This window comes from Lissotriton helveticus, chromosome 7, assembly GCF_964261635.1.
Source record: "Lissotriton helveticus chromosome 7, aLisHel1.1, whole genome shotgun sequence".
Taxonomy (NCBI): domain Eukaryota; kingdom Metazoa; phylum Chordata; class Amphibia; order Caudata; family Salamandridae; genus Lissotriton; species Lissotriton helveticus.
This window is the reverse complement of record NC_136068.1, coordinates 1,546,865,222-1,546,881,707: the sequence shown is the minus strand read 5'-3', so window position 1 is coordinate 1,546,881,707 and position 16,486 is coordinate 1,546,865,222. Positions and strand designations below refer to the sequence as shown.

Here is a 16,486-nt window from a genome sequence, read left to right as displayed (position 1 = left end):
CATCAAGGGCTTTCCCTCGAGTGCTCGCCTTAAGTAGATCTCCCTCAGGGCGTGAGGAGCGCTAGACCGCTCCCTCCAGTTGTTCCTCGGCATCCAGACCACTCTAAGATGGCGCCCGTTCTCACCCCACGACCCGGAACCGGACCCGCGAAAAAAGCGGTGAAATCACGTTTAAAGTGCAGGTAAGGGGCCCTGGGTATAAGCGATTAAAATCAGGGGATAAATGGAACAAAATACAAATGAAATAGTTAGAAAGGAAGTTTTAAAAAACAGCGCGCTAAAAAGCGCTAAGCGTCATGCCAGTGGTGTGGGCACAGGTGCATGATCCCTGTGCCCCTACAGTACCCAGGGCCATTCCTGGGCACTGTAAGTGCAGTGCTGCCATTTAAGAGTATATGGTGCTGGGAGGTCGTCATCACGAACTCCACAGCACCATGATGGCTCCACCGAAGACTGAGAAGTTTGGTATCAAACTGCTCAGCACATTAAACCCGCACTGATGCCAGTGTGAGGTGTAATGTAAAATGCACCAGAGGACATCTTAGAGATGCCCTCTGAAACTTAACCTACAATCCATGTCTGGACTGAGTTGCTGCCCAGGCTGCCACACAGCAGACATGTTGCTGGACCCCTGGGTGGAGAGCCCCTCGCTCTCCTGGGCCTGCAACAATGCACATCCTGGGTGGGGTGCTAGGTCTCCTCCCCCAGGATGGGCAGGAGGAAGCTTCAAAGGCATGCTGCCTCTGAGCTTCTCCAGACCATTTGCTGTACCCAGCAACTGGTCCCCACCAGTTCTGACCCCCACTCTGGTGGGAAGACTGGCGGGAAACCCTACGTCAGGAAGGGGGGTGTGCCAGCCTGTGCCAAACCAACCCCTCAGGTGGGGGAGGCGAGGTGAAGCACGACCCCGGGCTCTGGCCATCTTGAAGATGGGGAGCCCTTCCCAATCACAGCTAGGTTCCTGCCCCCCTCCCACCAGAGAGGAGCAGGCTAGGGGATGTACCCACCCCAGGACAGGGACTTATTGGTCCCTGCCCTTGTCCTACCTGTAACACCCCTAAATTCAGTATTTAGGGGCTCCCTGAACCTTCTTTCCTTAGATCCCGATAAGAAAAGAAGAAAGAATTTCAAGAAAAAGAAGACCCGCCGTGCAGCTGCTCACACCAGGACGACACCCACTGACTTGGCCCCAGCACCACCGGCCTGTCGATCCTGGAACCTGCTCCTGCTTAATCCCGGCGACTCCCGCGGACAGCGACCTTGGGACACCCGGAGGACCTGCCTGCCTCGACCCTCTTAAAGACTGGAACTCCCATAAGCAGAGGCTCTGCTACAACAACCAACCCCTGGTGCCAGCCAGGAAGCCCAAGACCTGCCCACTCTGCACCCGCCAAGCCCGGCCCGTGCCCGAGGGATCCAAGACCACGAGGACATCCCCCCAGTGACTGGGACTCGAATTCCAGTGCCCAAAGACCCTCCTCGACGAACTAGATGAAGCCTGCAGCCTCAGAACCAGGGACCCCTCCAACCATGACCAGCCGAGGGTAAGATTTCCTGACACCCTAAGACACCCCTGCACCTTGCGCCCTGCGGCTTCCTGTGCCTCCCTTTGGGGTACCTACCTCTTCTCCAGGATCCCAACTTACCTCTCGAAGTGGTGGTTGCATCTGAAGAATCACCGTCCCTGAGTCTGCAGCCTTTGTTCCCTTTTTACCTTTTCCATTGAATAACATTGAACGCCCGACGGCTCAAAAGCACCCTGCACCCAGCCGCCCGAGTGCCTCTGGCAGTGCAACCTTTGCCCTATCCTACTTCCCCATTTGCCCTAAGCAAGTGACCAGGAGCCCAGCTCCCACTGCCGCGCGGCCCGCTAGCCAGCAGCCACCAACTGAAGACCCCCTGCCCCTCATTGGCTAACATTGGGCCTAACTACCTCTGCACCCGGCTGCCCCTGTGCGGCTGAGGGTGAATCAACTGTACCTACCTGACCCTGGGGGACCCTGAGTCTATGCCCAGAACCAGAACTTTACCAGCCGAGTACTCACCTGGAAACCGGTAACTCACTTCCCTGGCATTGGATAATATTGACTGGTTTGACTCGAACATTTTTCTAAGTGTGAAGTTTTGAAAACTTAAAACATTCTTATAAAATCAGCCGAGTAACGAATTCCGAAGTACTCACCTGTAATCAGGAGAGAAGCCAGTACTGTACCTTGTAGCCCAGTATTGAACCACAAAAGTAATCCAAACCGGGTTTACCATTAACCTGTATTTTCTCCGTAGGAATCCATTGTCTGCTTTTCTATGAAATTTCTTCTGTATACTTTTGAAAACTTGAAATATTCTTTAAAATTCGCACATACTACTGAAACGTAATTACTCACCTGTCTTAAGTAGAGATCCCAGTGCTGGACCTAGGAGCCCAGTACTGGATTACAAAAGTAACAAGAACATACTTTACCTGTAACCTGAATTTTCTCCCATTGGATAACATTGCGTGATTTTCACTGAAAAAATTGTGTGTGAACTTTTGAAATACCTTTTTATTCCTTAAAAATCATTGCAATAACCAAAACGTTTTTACTAAACTGTTTCCAGCTTAGACCCCAGGACTAAATCTAGGATCCAGTGTTGGACTTACAAAAGTAATCTTCAAAGTAATCAACAGTAATTGTGTAGAAAAACCCATTGAGCTCAATGCTCAATTGTGTGTAGAACTGTGTTGCCTATTGCAACCCCTGTACCTATTGTGTTTACAAAGTCATTGCCTTTCTGCAAAGCAATAACCTGAGATTACTCATCACTGAGAAAAATATATTTGATACCTGTTGGTTCTACAAAATAAAACAACTATATCTTTTGATATAAAAACAACTGGCCTGGAGTTCAGTCCTTGAGTGTGTGACACCTTTTGCTGTCTGAGTGTGTACAACAAATGCTTTACACTGTCCTCTGGTACTGCCTTACTGCTTGACCAAGCTACCACTTTTGAGAGTAAGGTCAGCCCTGACTTTAACCTCTGTTATACTTCTGGGGTTGGTGGCCTCTATACACACTGCACCTTACTTTGGTCCAGTACATATAGAGCCACTTTCTCACAGTGTTGCTAGAGAATCTATGTTTAAGGAAGCCCGCTTGAGATATGTGAATAAGTTTAGCAATATTTTTTTGTACCCGGTTAGCTAAAATCATGGCTTTTGTTTTACAGTCTAGGTTTATGTAGTATCCTGCTATTCTCAATGTGATGCCTTTCTACCACCAATGGAATGTTCATTGGAGCAGCTGTCAGAATGTTGGTGTTCTGCCTAGGTAGTGACAGTTGGATGGGCTGAGCACCTAGATGGAAGCTCCTGGTGGGGTCTCCTATTGGGGTCTTAATCTAACTGCTCAATAAATCTACTTGAGAACTACCTACTAGCGTGGACTCAATTACTACATTATTTTGGCGACGATACTGAAAGAACCTACTTCTGTCACCTCTACAAGGACTACAAGCAAGTTAATGGCACAAGATTTTCTGAAATTTAATCAAGGCACCCCAACTGGCATCATGACCCCACCAGTGACCTGCCACCGGTCGCCCACAGCAGTCTGCCAGTTGTTCAAGCGTCTGGTGAGTCTATTCTCTGACTGTAGCCCTTCTAGCAACAAGCCTTTGCTCTTGATAATACCTCGCAGCAAGTGTCTAAGGAATGAGCAGCTGAGTGGAAATGAAACTGCCTATAGTTTACAAAACATGCAAGGAATGAGTGGCTATGTTCTTGCATTTTCTTAAGTGAATCCTGCTCTTCAAGAGAGTTTGCAAGACTGAAATTAAGAAGTCACGATAGAAAGAAAACTCCATTGCTGACACATGTTTTGAGTTGCTGCTTATTGATTTCTTTTGACAAGCGCTACGATACTCTGCAGCTTCAAATTGGTCTCAAAAGATGTTAAAAGTAGTTACCAGCGATATTATTATCGGATTGTTTATTGAAGTTCTTGCCATCTGCTTAAACTTTGTGAAAGATAACATCGGAGGTGCTCGTAATATTGATTTATGGAGGCATGGAAACTGTATAAGCTTTTCAGAGTCTGCTGTTCGTTTTTTTAAACTCTGACATGTGGGAACATTTTAAATTGAAGAGTGAACCTCCGGTGAAAGGCTCAAATGAAAAACGATGACAAGCTTTGAGTTTTTATTATTTTGGCATGTCTATGGATTTTCATGAGGGTAAGCCTTCTTTGAAGCTCTTTGCGCAATGGCAGTTTAACTGGCCTGTCATATTCAAACAATCACGAGCTGCGCACACGCTCACAGCACATGGATGCTTACCTCATGCTTGTTCTTCCTTCGAAGCCTCCCTCTCTTCGTGTGTGACGTCTTGTCTTATCGTCACTGCAGCTCTCCTGAGTTTTGGTGCAGATTTATGCGGAGAGCCATCCTGCCCTGTGACGTTTTGCGTGTCATTTCTTCTGTGGTTTTCAACAATGTCGCCTGCCTCAACGTCATTTGGAATGTTTCCTCTGGCAATCTCTTCTGTTTTCTTTCCAGTTGGAAGTCAATGCGTTACAGCGGACAGTGCTGTCATAAATCCTTTTAAGGTACTGTCCTCGTCCTTCTTGGAAATGCCGTTCTGGAATATGGGAATCAAACCCTCAGTGACTCGTTTCTTTTTCTTCCTCGATTTGGTGTGTACGAGTAACAGTTGTTTAAAGAAGTTGTTTTGGCAAATTGGCTTTCAATCCTCGATCTTTAGCACTGTACTGCCATCTAGTGACATGTTTCTTAATTGAATAGGATTTATTCCTACTGCTCTTTATGTTACATTTATATCGACCTATTTAGGTCTCGCCTGTCAATGCGCATGCGCATTGAGCAGAGCGAGACTATAGAGGCTTAAACAGAGCTTACCTACACTGGCGATTTGATGAAGTGCATGTGCACTTTTAACTCAATGCGCAAGCGCAATTAGTTAAAATGCGCGTGCACAGCATCAAATCGTCAGCTTGGTGCCGCCAGCAGCTCTTCCGGCTCCGCCCCCTGCTGCATCAAAGGCTTTGCGCTCTGCCTCAGCCCAGCCATTCTCCTCCCCTAATTACCCCCTGCTGCATCAAAGGCTTTTTCACGGCCGGTCGGCCGTGCTTTCAGTTTCACGGCCGGGCCGGCCGTGTCTCCTTTTCTTTTTTCATTAATTGAATGCGCTCACAGCTGCAAAGGTCTTCGCCCTCCGTCACTGGTAATCTCCCCATCTGCCAAGAGCTTTTTTTATCCCCACCACGTTATTTTCCCTTCTGTTTATTCTTGTTACTTATTGCAATCTCTGTCCTTAAAATCCAACCATCCATCGTGCAACGGCCTGAAATGTTATCAGAAAGTCCTCTAGGAATGTGGGCAAGCGCTCGACTGTCTGTTTAATGTGCTGTTCTCTAGTGCCGTTTACGATTCCACTTCTCTCTCTGCTCTTGAAGCTGTAGCTTCACGATTTCTCACTCTGACCTTGCGGAAACTGTCTCCTCCTATAAATTGGTGTACTTCACAGCTTCAGCTTCTGCTGTGGATGCCACCGCGCGTAGTATTTACACCTGGTAATTAGAGTTCTAGCATTATCCTTCGCAGGCTGTTCAATTTTCTTGCATTTTTAGCAGTGTAAGCTTTTGAATGGTGTTTGACACTGCGATGAGTAACCTGTTACATAAGAGTCGCAAAATGCTGTTTCTGCATTGTTTTTCTGCTCATAGACTAGGGAATTTCCTTATGTTAAAATTTGGAAATCTAATAAATATTTTTTTCCAATTTTTAAAGTATGAAAAATGCTACTAGGATTCCCTTGTTGGAACTGGTGCATGCAGATGCCTCCCATACGTTTTTGGTTCTCTTGGTAGAGCAGCGGTGTAACTGAGTGGCGCAGAGTCATTTCAAAACCACCATCCACACTTCTCTCCCTTCTGTTGCTGTCCATTTGTCTTGCTTGCTTTCCCCTTATCTTTCTCTGACCCTTTCTCATATTCTTTCTATTTGTGTCTGCCGCTCATTCTCTCTATGTCTTGCTGTCTCTATATGTCTCTCCCGCATCACCTCCCTCCCATCTTTCAGGCCGTGCGACAGAACTTTTTTAATTATTTCCAGGCTCCTCACAACTTGTTTATATAGCGCAGACTTTACCCGAAGGTGTCAGAGCGCTTCACAAACCCACTTCACTACCCACTACCCACTACCCAACCCCTGCCGCCGGACAGCGGCACTCACAGCGGCTAACACGTCACTCACCCCACTGAAAATGTCACACTTAGCAAACCAAAACCTTGGCTGCTATGTGCATTTCTTAAACTGTATTCTCCTTATGTTTGTAACATTAAATTAGTCTGTGTATGGTCGGAATGGTGCCAACCCCGTAACGCACAGATCCGATGTGAGGGACCGCCTACTGGATTATAGTCATCACCCACCCTGTTCTCCTTATCTGGAAAAAATTCCTTCATTTAGATGGCCTCGCCCCCCCCATTCACCCTTTAACCAGACCCCTCGCTATCTCTTCTTTAGCTGCCTAAATTACTGCCCACCGCTCCCCCTGCCGCTTTTTTGCCTCAGTCTAAACCCAATCAGTTCCCTCTATCCTGCCTTCTGATCCTCCCTCCAAGCGCTCCCCGTGACAACACAGTTCAGCAAACAGAGATTAGCTTCCTTGCATCCCCCATGCTTAGAATTGGCTTTAATGGGTGTTTTTGTTTTACATTACCCACTCTCCCCTATTCTCCACACTTCCATTCCACACAGTGTGTCAATTGCCGATCTGCCACTGATTTTGTGTATATCGGGAGGGCAGCATGACACAATGGCCCCAAGTGTGAACAGACCAATTAGATGCATTTCATATATCGGAGATTCACGTGCAATCGTTTTGTTGAGATTGGTATACAACAGCTTTAGCACACAATTCTAGCATTCCTAAACTCAGTGGACTCCCGTTTTATAATAACGTGTCTTACAAAGCCCAGCACCAGTTAACGTAAGCCGCATGTTCAGCTTCGGGTGTCTTGGCGTTAAATTAAATAACAGACGTTTGCAATTACCCAACTCAATGCACTATGTTTGTCCGACCTATGAAGAATAATGGTCAAGTGGACCCACTAGGATTCAAGCCTGTTACCATGAAACAAAACACATCGCTGCTTGCAAATTTAGAACACATTAGGTCTCTAAAGTATCGTGTGTTTTAGTGTTTAGACGCACTGAAAGGTCTAACTTGCCCTCACTTACATGTGCCTTGTCTTCATTTCGCGCCAATTTTTTTGCGGGCCGTGTTTCTCGTTTTTTTTGCATTTAGTTACATATATACAAAACATGTTGCATTACAAATGCTATAGGTGTCACATTTGAAAAAGTTTAAAGTATTGGCATTGTAAATGACAAAGCTAATAATTTGGCTATTTCCAAGACCAACACATTAAAAAAAATTGTCATTTACAAAACCAATAGCTCCAACTTTTCTAATGCGAGACCTATTGCATTTCCAATGTTTTTTTTTTTTAGGCAATTCTGTACCTGCGAGCTTCAAGTCTAAATGCCACATTGTTATGCCATATTTAACGCTTAATTTTAGTGCATTATTCAGTGGGAAATGTCATTCACTGTTTGCTCTGTTATATGCTTTTCACGTAACTCACATGCTTGCCATGCATTATTTTGCCCACTCTCATGTACTTACACTTTGTCCTTGTATTGTTCTTTCATAGTGCACATTGTTTTACATGTCATTTTGAGAGGGCAAGTTGTTCTTGTTTGCTAAGGGTCCCTGTATGTCCCTTTAGGTTCCATTTGCACACACAGACCTCGCTAGAATTTGCAATAGTGCATGTCAGTTATTCATACACAGAGATCTCACTAGATTTTGTTGTCTGTATTTCGCATAGGGTCATACTCCCTTTAGATTATCAGTGTGCACATCTAGTGTCTATACACAGATCTCATTAAATTTTGTTTTTCTGTGTTTTGCTAAGGATATTAGTCCTTTTTAGTTTCTAAAAGCACCACAATAGTTGTCCTCACATGGACCCCACAAAAATTTTGTAGGTGCGTATTTTGTTATGCTTGGGATACAGTCCCTTGACATTATTGTAATGGGTTCCTACTCATACTTAATTTTGTATTTCACTTCCTATTTAGGAGTTGTATTAGGGTGCAATTCCCTTTGTGGGAAGTGTGGCTCAGGGGTTAGAGGCGGCAGACCCGGAAGCTGAGATCGGTCCTGGACCAGGGTTCAATTCCCCGCCTCGGCGGGTCTTGGGCTAAAAATTCCACGGACTCGATAATTCTCGCCCCAGTGCCTCCTCGACTCACGGGTTCACACTCTGCGACTCTAGGCAATAGCTTGCTTAATCTCCACAACGGCCCCTCGCGGCGGGATGCCTGACTTTCACCTTGTGGACACCCTGCCGGGGTTTCTCACAGGGGAATACCAGGACGGGTTCCCTAAGCAAGCGCCAGGATGCCCTTTGGGTGACAGGTTTGCGCTATATAAGTACACCTACATTTACATTACATTTACATTTGTGTGACATGGGTTCCCACCCATACTATGTCTTTTCAATCCAGTTTGAAGGAATTTATGAAAAGTTTAAAGTCTTTTACATCTCTTATCATGAGTTTTACTCATACTTGCTAGTTAATTAGCATTATATAAAGTGCACAACGTGGTTTTTCCACACAGTTTTGTCTTTATACTTACAACGCCAGTAAGTTCTGTTTCTAATATGGTGCACAACGTTTTTTTTCTTAAGAGATTTAGTCTTATTATCATATTTAGCTTATGTTTTAATTTTATGTAAGTGCTTTCATGCATTTATAGCTAAATATGTTCTGTTTTATTGTATCTTGATTACTATTTCTCGCACTGTTACCTTTGCATTACATATTTGTATTTTGCTTTGTTAATAGTGTCTTGATGAGGTTTCACCTTAATTGTTCCTCATCTTCTTTTCCGTTTTCTTCTTCCTAATCTTCTTTTCTGTTGAAATCTATATTTTCTTTTCAATCTCCATTCATTCCTGTTCTGGCCAGTAGGTGTGCGTTGGAGTTGTTTTCGTATTTTCTTCTATTCTTTTCTTTTCTGCTGTTGTGTAAGAAAAGGGGATGATTTATATGTTTGGTTCCATTCTTCTATTCCTATTTCTGGATTTCTCTTTGGTTCCATTGTTCAATTTCTATTTCTTGATTTCTCTTGCTGATACGAGTTTCTTTATTTCTCTTGTTGCTTTGCTTGTGACGGGTGTTCTCTTTTCGCTGTTACTTTCCTTCTTTTGCTAATTTTGTTTGCTTTTATTTCCCTGCTTCTGATTTGCTGTTTCAAACTTTTGTTTTCTGTATAAGAAAAGGGGATATGTAGTATCCTGCTATTCTCAATGTGATGCCTTTCTACCACCAATGGAATGTTCATTGGAGCAGCTGTCAGAATGTTGGTGTTCTGCCTAGGTAGTGACAGTTGGATGGGCTGAGCACCTAGATGGAAGCTCCTGGTGGGGTCTCCTATTGAGCTTGTACTTGTCTTAATCTAACTGCTCAATAAATCTACTTGAGAACTACCTACTAGCGTGGACTCAATTACTACAGTTTATTTAGTAAATCTGCCTATAGTTTCTTGTGAGAAGAGTGTCTTTACCTTCTTTAGGTATAACTGTGATTATGGCTTCAGCCGGCGTACCTGTTATTTGTCCAGAGGAAGCAAACTGTCCACTTTATATATATATATATATATTTAGAATCAGTTGTCTCAGATGTTTAGCAAAACTTTTAAAGAAGGTGGCATTGTACCCATCAGGGACTGGGGATTTGCCGGTTGCAAGTTTCCTAATGGCAGTCTCTATTTCTTTCATAATAATCGTCCCATTAATAGAGTTAATTTCTTGATCATTTAAAGTGTTGATGTTATCCCTTCAAGGTATTTCTTATTGTTCAGATGATTCAAATTGGGGCTAGAATCGTAAAGATTTTAGTAGAAGTCATTAAATGTATCAGCAATCTTGTGTGGGTTGGTGTGGACAGTACCGGTATAGTCTTTGATGGCATTAACGCCTTAACCTCGGCGGTTTTTCCGCCGCGGTGCGGGCGTTCTAAAGGGTGGGCGGGGCTGTGTCGGCCGTTGGCCAAAGGCAGACCGGGGAGGGAGTGGCCGAAGGGAGCACGGAAGGGGTTAATGGCGCATTTTTAATCTTAAATTTTAGTTAGGAGGCTAGCGTGTTCCCTGCTTTATTGGATTCACAAAGACAAAGACTTTTCTGTTTGATTATTCAGACTCCTCTAGTATTGGTTAATTGATTGTATTCATATTTGTTTAAAATGTTCTTAAGATTTGAGGGTAATTTTTTACAACATGCAGCTTCTCTACATTGGATATCTTTCTCTAGGGTTAGTAATTGTGAGTTTGCATCTTTATTCATATTTGATTTAATTTTTATAAACGCTCTCTCAACAGTGGATTTTAATGTTTCCCATCTAACGAGGTGTGAGGAATTGTTTTCTTTATTTTCAAGCAAGTAATTTTTAATTGTGTCCTCAATTTGTTTATTTTGCGGAGAAGAAAGGACATCCTCATTAAATATCCATAGGGGTTCTTTAAGTGGGGGGTTGAGTCTGCAATTGATAACGTAGTGCAGGAGTGATCAGACACCACCCTAGGCTCTATTGTTGTTTTGTCTATCCTAATGTTTGCGTTTCCAGAGATTAGAAAATAGTTGATACATGTATATGAATTATGTGGGAAACAGTCAAAAGTTTAGTCTCATTCTGTTGGATTCTGTAGTCTCTGTGTATCTATCATATTATATTTACTACAGGGGTTCTTAGGAGCTTTATGTGCTTTGTTTGGCCTACATTTGCATGTGGGATTCCTATCTAAATTGGGGTCCAACGGGAGATTAATATCACTAGTAATAATCAATGAAGCGGTGTCTAGGATCGACTTGATGTGATTTGCTAGATCCTCCTAAAAATTTGGGTCATCATTTGTGGGTGCATATATGTTCGCTACAAAGAGGACACAGTTTTGTTTTTCTAATTTTGGTATAACTCATCTCTTGTTTGTCAGCGGAGTAAGAGATTGTCTATCCTGGCTTTCCTTGATCTCAGTGTCACCACCCTGTTTTTTTTTTTTACCTACAACTGCTGAGCAGGCTACTTCCGTAAAGTGATGCTATTTCATTGCACGATCGCCAATCCTTTTGGGATAGGATCTTTGATTGTATTAAACACACACTACATATCAGCCCCTGCAGAGAGTTCTCATATATCTTACTATAATAATAATCCACATTTGTAAAGCGCACAATCACCCGTAAGGGTCTCTAGGCGCTGGGGGCCGTCGGGAAGATTAAGCAAGCTATTGCCCAGAGTCACATGGTGCTGGGCTAACCTGCCGCCGGTGCTGGGGATCGAACCGTGATCCCCAGATTCCGGAGTCAGTCGCCCTAGCCGCGGCGCCACACCTCTTACTGGGTTTCCTAGAGCCACAAATACAAAATGAGAATGACCGTGACTTGTTTGACTTGATGCTTATCCTGGCATTTAAAATAATTCTGTGTAATTGGAAGAATTTCAAAATAATATCTTTCAAAATGTGGCAAGAATGGCTAACTAGCCTTTTTTGAGGGGTGCAGATATTATAACACTCCAACTTTCTCCATGGCGTCCATCCCATTAAAAACTATGGGATTCTTTGGACTCCACCTCCTCTGCATTTAAACGCCAGTGAGTTACTAAGTATTCATTCCATGCGAATGATCCTTAACCACTCCAAATAGTGCAACACATGACACTCTCCATGATCCCCATCACAGACTCCTCCTAAATGCATTTGTTGGTCACCATGGTGATCCATTGGTTTTCTTTTTGGTTCTTTTCTTTCTCTGTTTGTTTGTTTCTGATACGTTACCCTTATTACGGTAGGTTTTTGATATCCGGCCTATGATTATACCGGGAAAATTATGTACCAAGGAAATGTATTGTTATAACACCACTGGGAGTTTATGGACCTTTACATCTTTACCTCCAGTGGAGCATAAATATGCATTTAGTCCATCTTACAAATAATGCACTTGATGCCATTGTCAGTTCCTGTATGACAAACCTTCTTTGACAACGTGCATGGCTTATGTAGGATGTGTTTATCTACCCCTACTTGTGTTATCATATGTTCAATTACATTTTTTTGTTGTTGTCCCCCAATAAAACGATTTGAAATTGAAGAATCAAATGCTGGTGGGGAAGAGTGGTGCTTTTATGCGGCACCGCTCTGCCATTTCTGGGACTTTACGAAGTTGCCACAGAAAGTGTGTTACCGAAGGTAAGTAACTTGTTCTTTTAGTCTATGGGTCGTCAATTGAACGGAAGTCATTAGAAATTTGTTGCAAGTGTGTTATGTGCATATAGAGGTATGTTGAAATGAGAAGACTGGACTGTGAGAGGGCCAGGGGAAGCATACTGCAAAGGAGATAGGTGTGCTTGTACCACATACTGTTATTGAAAGATTCTATATAGGCTTGAAAGTGGATGTACAGTAGTCAGGAGAAGATAAAACAGAGCACGCCTAGGAGACGGGATGATAGACTGGTGATAAGCAAGAGGCCCCAGTCATGGAAGCCGTACCAATGGTAGTACTGACTGTAATTTTGGTAGCAATTTCAGCACATACCTCACCCGAAATTAAAATCTGCATTCCTGTGTATAGTGTACAAACATTTAGGTTCACCCTGGGTTGAGTCAGGAAGGTCGAGTGCCAAAAACAACTCGACTTTCATATCACACCACAGCTGGAGGGATTGAGAGGTTGTGCCCGCCTCCATCAATACTGAACAAGTCATGGGAAAGGCAACAGTGGCAAGTGTTGATGCTGTGCCATTACATACACCTGACCCACCAGTCCAAAGGAAATCATTGATGAGGAAGAAAGCCACGAAACCACAGTGGATATCAATGATGTTTTGGCCTGATGAGGTAAATGAATAGTTCCTTGTCTAACCATCTCAGAGAAGTCATCTTTCCAGCTGGAGTAGAGAGAAAATGGTCAACTGAATCTACCTGGGCAACTGAAGAAGAATCAGCCTGTCATCATCAATGTAATACAATCTCTAGAAACACCCATAAACTAACTGCATTAGAGATAGTGCTAGATTGGTATACAGTGAAAAGGTACCAGCATGCTGGATTTCTACTGTAAGGGGATGGAACAGAGAGATAGTCCAATAGAATAGGTTAGGTGAAGGGTTGATGAGCATGAGGCCTGCAAACCTGGTGAAAACTGAGTAACTCTACAGAGCCAATTTAACTGTCTGCCCAAGACTATTTTGTGAGAAAATGAGTAGAGTTGTGAGGAATCTCATACATATTCATCAATTAATCGTCCATGGAACCTTAAGAAGAGAAAGGCCCATGAAATTTAAAGAACTGGTAGAACAAGGTGGCAACCAAAATAGCCAGGTTCTTCTTTGCCATGACAATAGATAAATTGAATTACTGTATTAGCAAAATCAGCTTCAGCTAAAGCATTTGAAATTATATTCCCAAACATGTACTAAACAATATCAATCATTTAGGGGTGCTGTATAAATTCATTTACTTTACTCAAGAATTAGAAGCAAGTCTCAGTTTCTCACCCAGTGGGTTATGCTGGACCACCGCATTTACTGCCCCTACGTTATAACATGTGGAAGTTATGATGGTTAACTATTTTATTCCAAAGTTGGTCTGTATATCACAGACTATACAAACCTTTAGAAGTGTTCTTATTTCCACATCTGCTTAACATCAAAACTGAATGCTGCCCTAATCAAATAACTAGATCTGTATCTTTGGAGGAAATTTATCGGTCCATTAATGACCATCGATTAGAGGCTAGAGCTGAGCATTTAAAAACTCACACAGCTTGTAGAAGGCTCCAAAACACTGTTCGGCGCCTCGCAAAAACTTGTAATGACTTTACAGATCGCATGGTTGAAGCTGAGGCGCGGATCTCAACACTTGAAGACCAGATGGTGTCTCAAGTAGCCGACGTGGCTGAAATTAACGCACATAAAGAAGATATACATGACAAAATGGCTGAATTAGAAAATCGCCTCCGGCGTAATAATTTACGGCTACTGGGAGTACCAGAGGGCCTTGAGGGCCAGGATGTGCGTAATTTTGTCATAGAACTCTTTGAGGAAGCATTCCCTGAAACCACTGAATGGACTTGGAGTTACGAGATACAGCATGCCCATAGGTTTCCTTTTCGGCAACGACCTATGCGCAGTGGTCAGGTTGGCCCACAACAACCACGGGCCATTTTGTTATCCCTGAATAATTTTTTGGCGAGACAATTTCTGTACGATAAGGCCCGGCCCGATAAAAAGATTACAGGGAAAGGTATTCAGTCTTTTGTAAGGCCAGATTTTTGACACTCTACAGTGGAAAAGCGATGGAAATTACGTCAGTTGATTGCTCCAATACAAGCTAAAGGGCTACAAGTTTTTTTACTACAACCTGCAACTCTGAAAATTGTGAACAAGGGCCAGATTCGATTTTTTACTTACGAGGCTGATGTAAACGCCTATAGGCAAACTGTCTCTTGATGAGCTTAAAATAGTGGCTTAATCTTTGGATTGACTGTTATAAACTGTTTTCTCCTGACTTTGGATATAATCGATATTGGTTCATTCTATGCTCTACATCTTCCTATATTTTTTTTGCGTTTTTATCAAGGTTAAAAGTGTTATATGTATTTTGGTTCTATTATTTTTTTTTTCTCATTGATTTGGTGAGCCGAGCAGCATGGGAACCACTCACCGAGCATCATAGGGCTATGTGCCCAATTGCCTTAGTTAAGGGGGGGGCACTGGTGGAGGCTGGGGGGGGGTTTGGGTGTGGCAGTGTGGATCTGGGGTAGCAGGGGGGCACTGGGGGGTTTGCTGGGATAGTGGGGTAGGGCGTAGTGGGGGAAAAGGGAAAAATCATCAGTTCATAGCAGTGGGTTTAGATTTTTTGGAGCTAGGATTCAAATAAATATGCTTTAATGTCCTGCAATTAATTCTTTTATATGGCGGCTAGAAATTTACGAATCTGTACATTCAATGTTTGTGGTCTTAACAACATTATAAAAAGAAAAAGGGTGAAACAAGAATTACGTTTAATTAATCTAGACATACTATGCCTGCAGGAAACGCATATTCCTTGGTCTAATCACAAAATTTTATTAGAAACTGTTTTTGAAACTATTAGAACTAGGCTATTCAATCTTAGCGGTGTCCAAACAATTCACTATGAATCGTGGGGTAGCTATAATGGGCAGCCAGGCGGTAACCGGTACCAGTAGGATCAGGGTCGATAATTTTGGACGGTGGGCTATCTGTGAGTGTATTATTGGGGATATGAAAGTTACGATATGCACCGTGTATGGGTCCAATTTAGATGAGCCAGACACCCTGGAATTTTTAAATGTTGAGCTAGCGCAATGGCCCTCGCCTTTAATACTATTGGGAGATTTTAATATTCATGGAGATAATCACACTTGGGATTCCAGGCCACAAAGATATTACGGGCGTAAGCCTAAGGTATATCGGGCATTATATCAGCTAATATCCCAACATGGTTTAATTGATGGATGGGCTAAACTAAATTCCACTAATCCAGGATATCCATTTTTTTCTTCTCCCCACTCTAGATACGTACGGTTGGATTATATTTTCATGCCTCAATATTTAATTATAGGTGCGAAGATGCAAGCTATGCCCCGAATTACGTCAGATCATAGCCCGATCGTTCTGGAGGTGATATGTATGCAGCCGACTCGTCCAATCCATACTTTTACTTTTAATAAAAAATGTATTGGTGATGACGAGTTTGCTAAGCATATTAAGCTATGGGCCGCACAATTTCTAGACTTTAACCGAGGCACTGCTAGTCAGCCGATGGTATGGGATTCTTTGAAAGCAGGGATTAGGGGGGAAACGTGTAGCTATGGCTGGGCTAAACAAAAAATTCAAAAAGCTAGGATTGCTGAAATGCTGGATGACCTTAGACTGGCAGAACTCGAGCTTATGACGATAATCCAATCTAAGGCTGACTCTCATGCGCAACAAACTAAGGTCGCTAGTTGTAAAGCTAGGATCAACGGGGTCTGGAGTCAAGATATAGCCTCCCAGTATAATACTTATAAAACTGAAAGATATGAATATGGAGAGACAACGGGTAAATGTCTGGCTCAAAGGATGCGGGGCAAACAGGTGGCTCAACGTATTGCCTTGTTGGAGAATGATAGAGGAGAGCCGGTTGAAACCCCAGATGGAATTATGGAAGTTTTTCGTAGTTTCTATCAAGAATTATATACACAAGATGCCATGACTTGGATATTCGTAAACTTGGGCTCCTTGAGAGGGAAATACTCGAGGCCCCAATTACTATACAAGAACTACAGCTTGCTCTTGAAAATCTAGCGTTAGAAAAAGCATCTGGGCCCGATAAACTTCCTTTAGAGATTTA

At 43.1% G+C, this 16,486-nt stretch overlaps 1 protein-coding gene across 1 annotated transcript in view; it reads right to left on the bottom strand.

Moving 5' to 3' along the window:
• Nucleotides 1-4,793, bottom strand: part of TFPT (TCF3 fusion partner) — a 536,610-nt gene extending 531,817 nt beyond the window's left edge. Inside the window, exon 1 of the mRNA XM_078655011.1 lies at nt 4,316-4,793. The gene's annotated coding sequence lies outside the window, so the exon portion shown is untranslated. The remainder of the gene's footprint in view (nt 1-4,315) is intronic.
• Nucleotides 4,794-16,486: the final 11,693 nt, after the last annotated feature.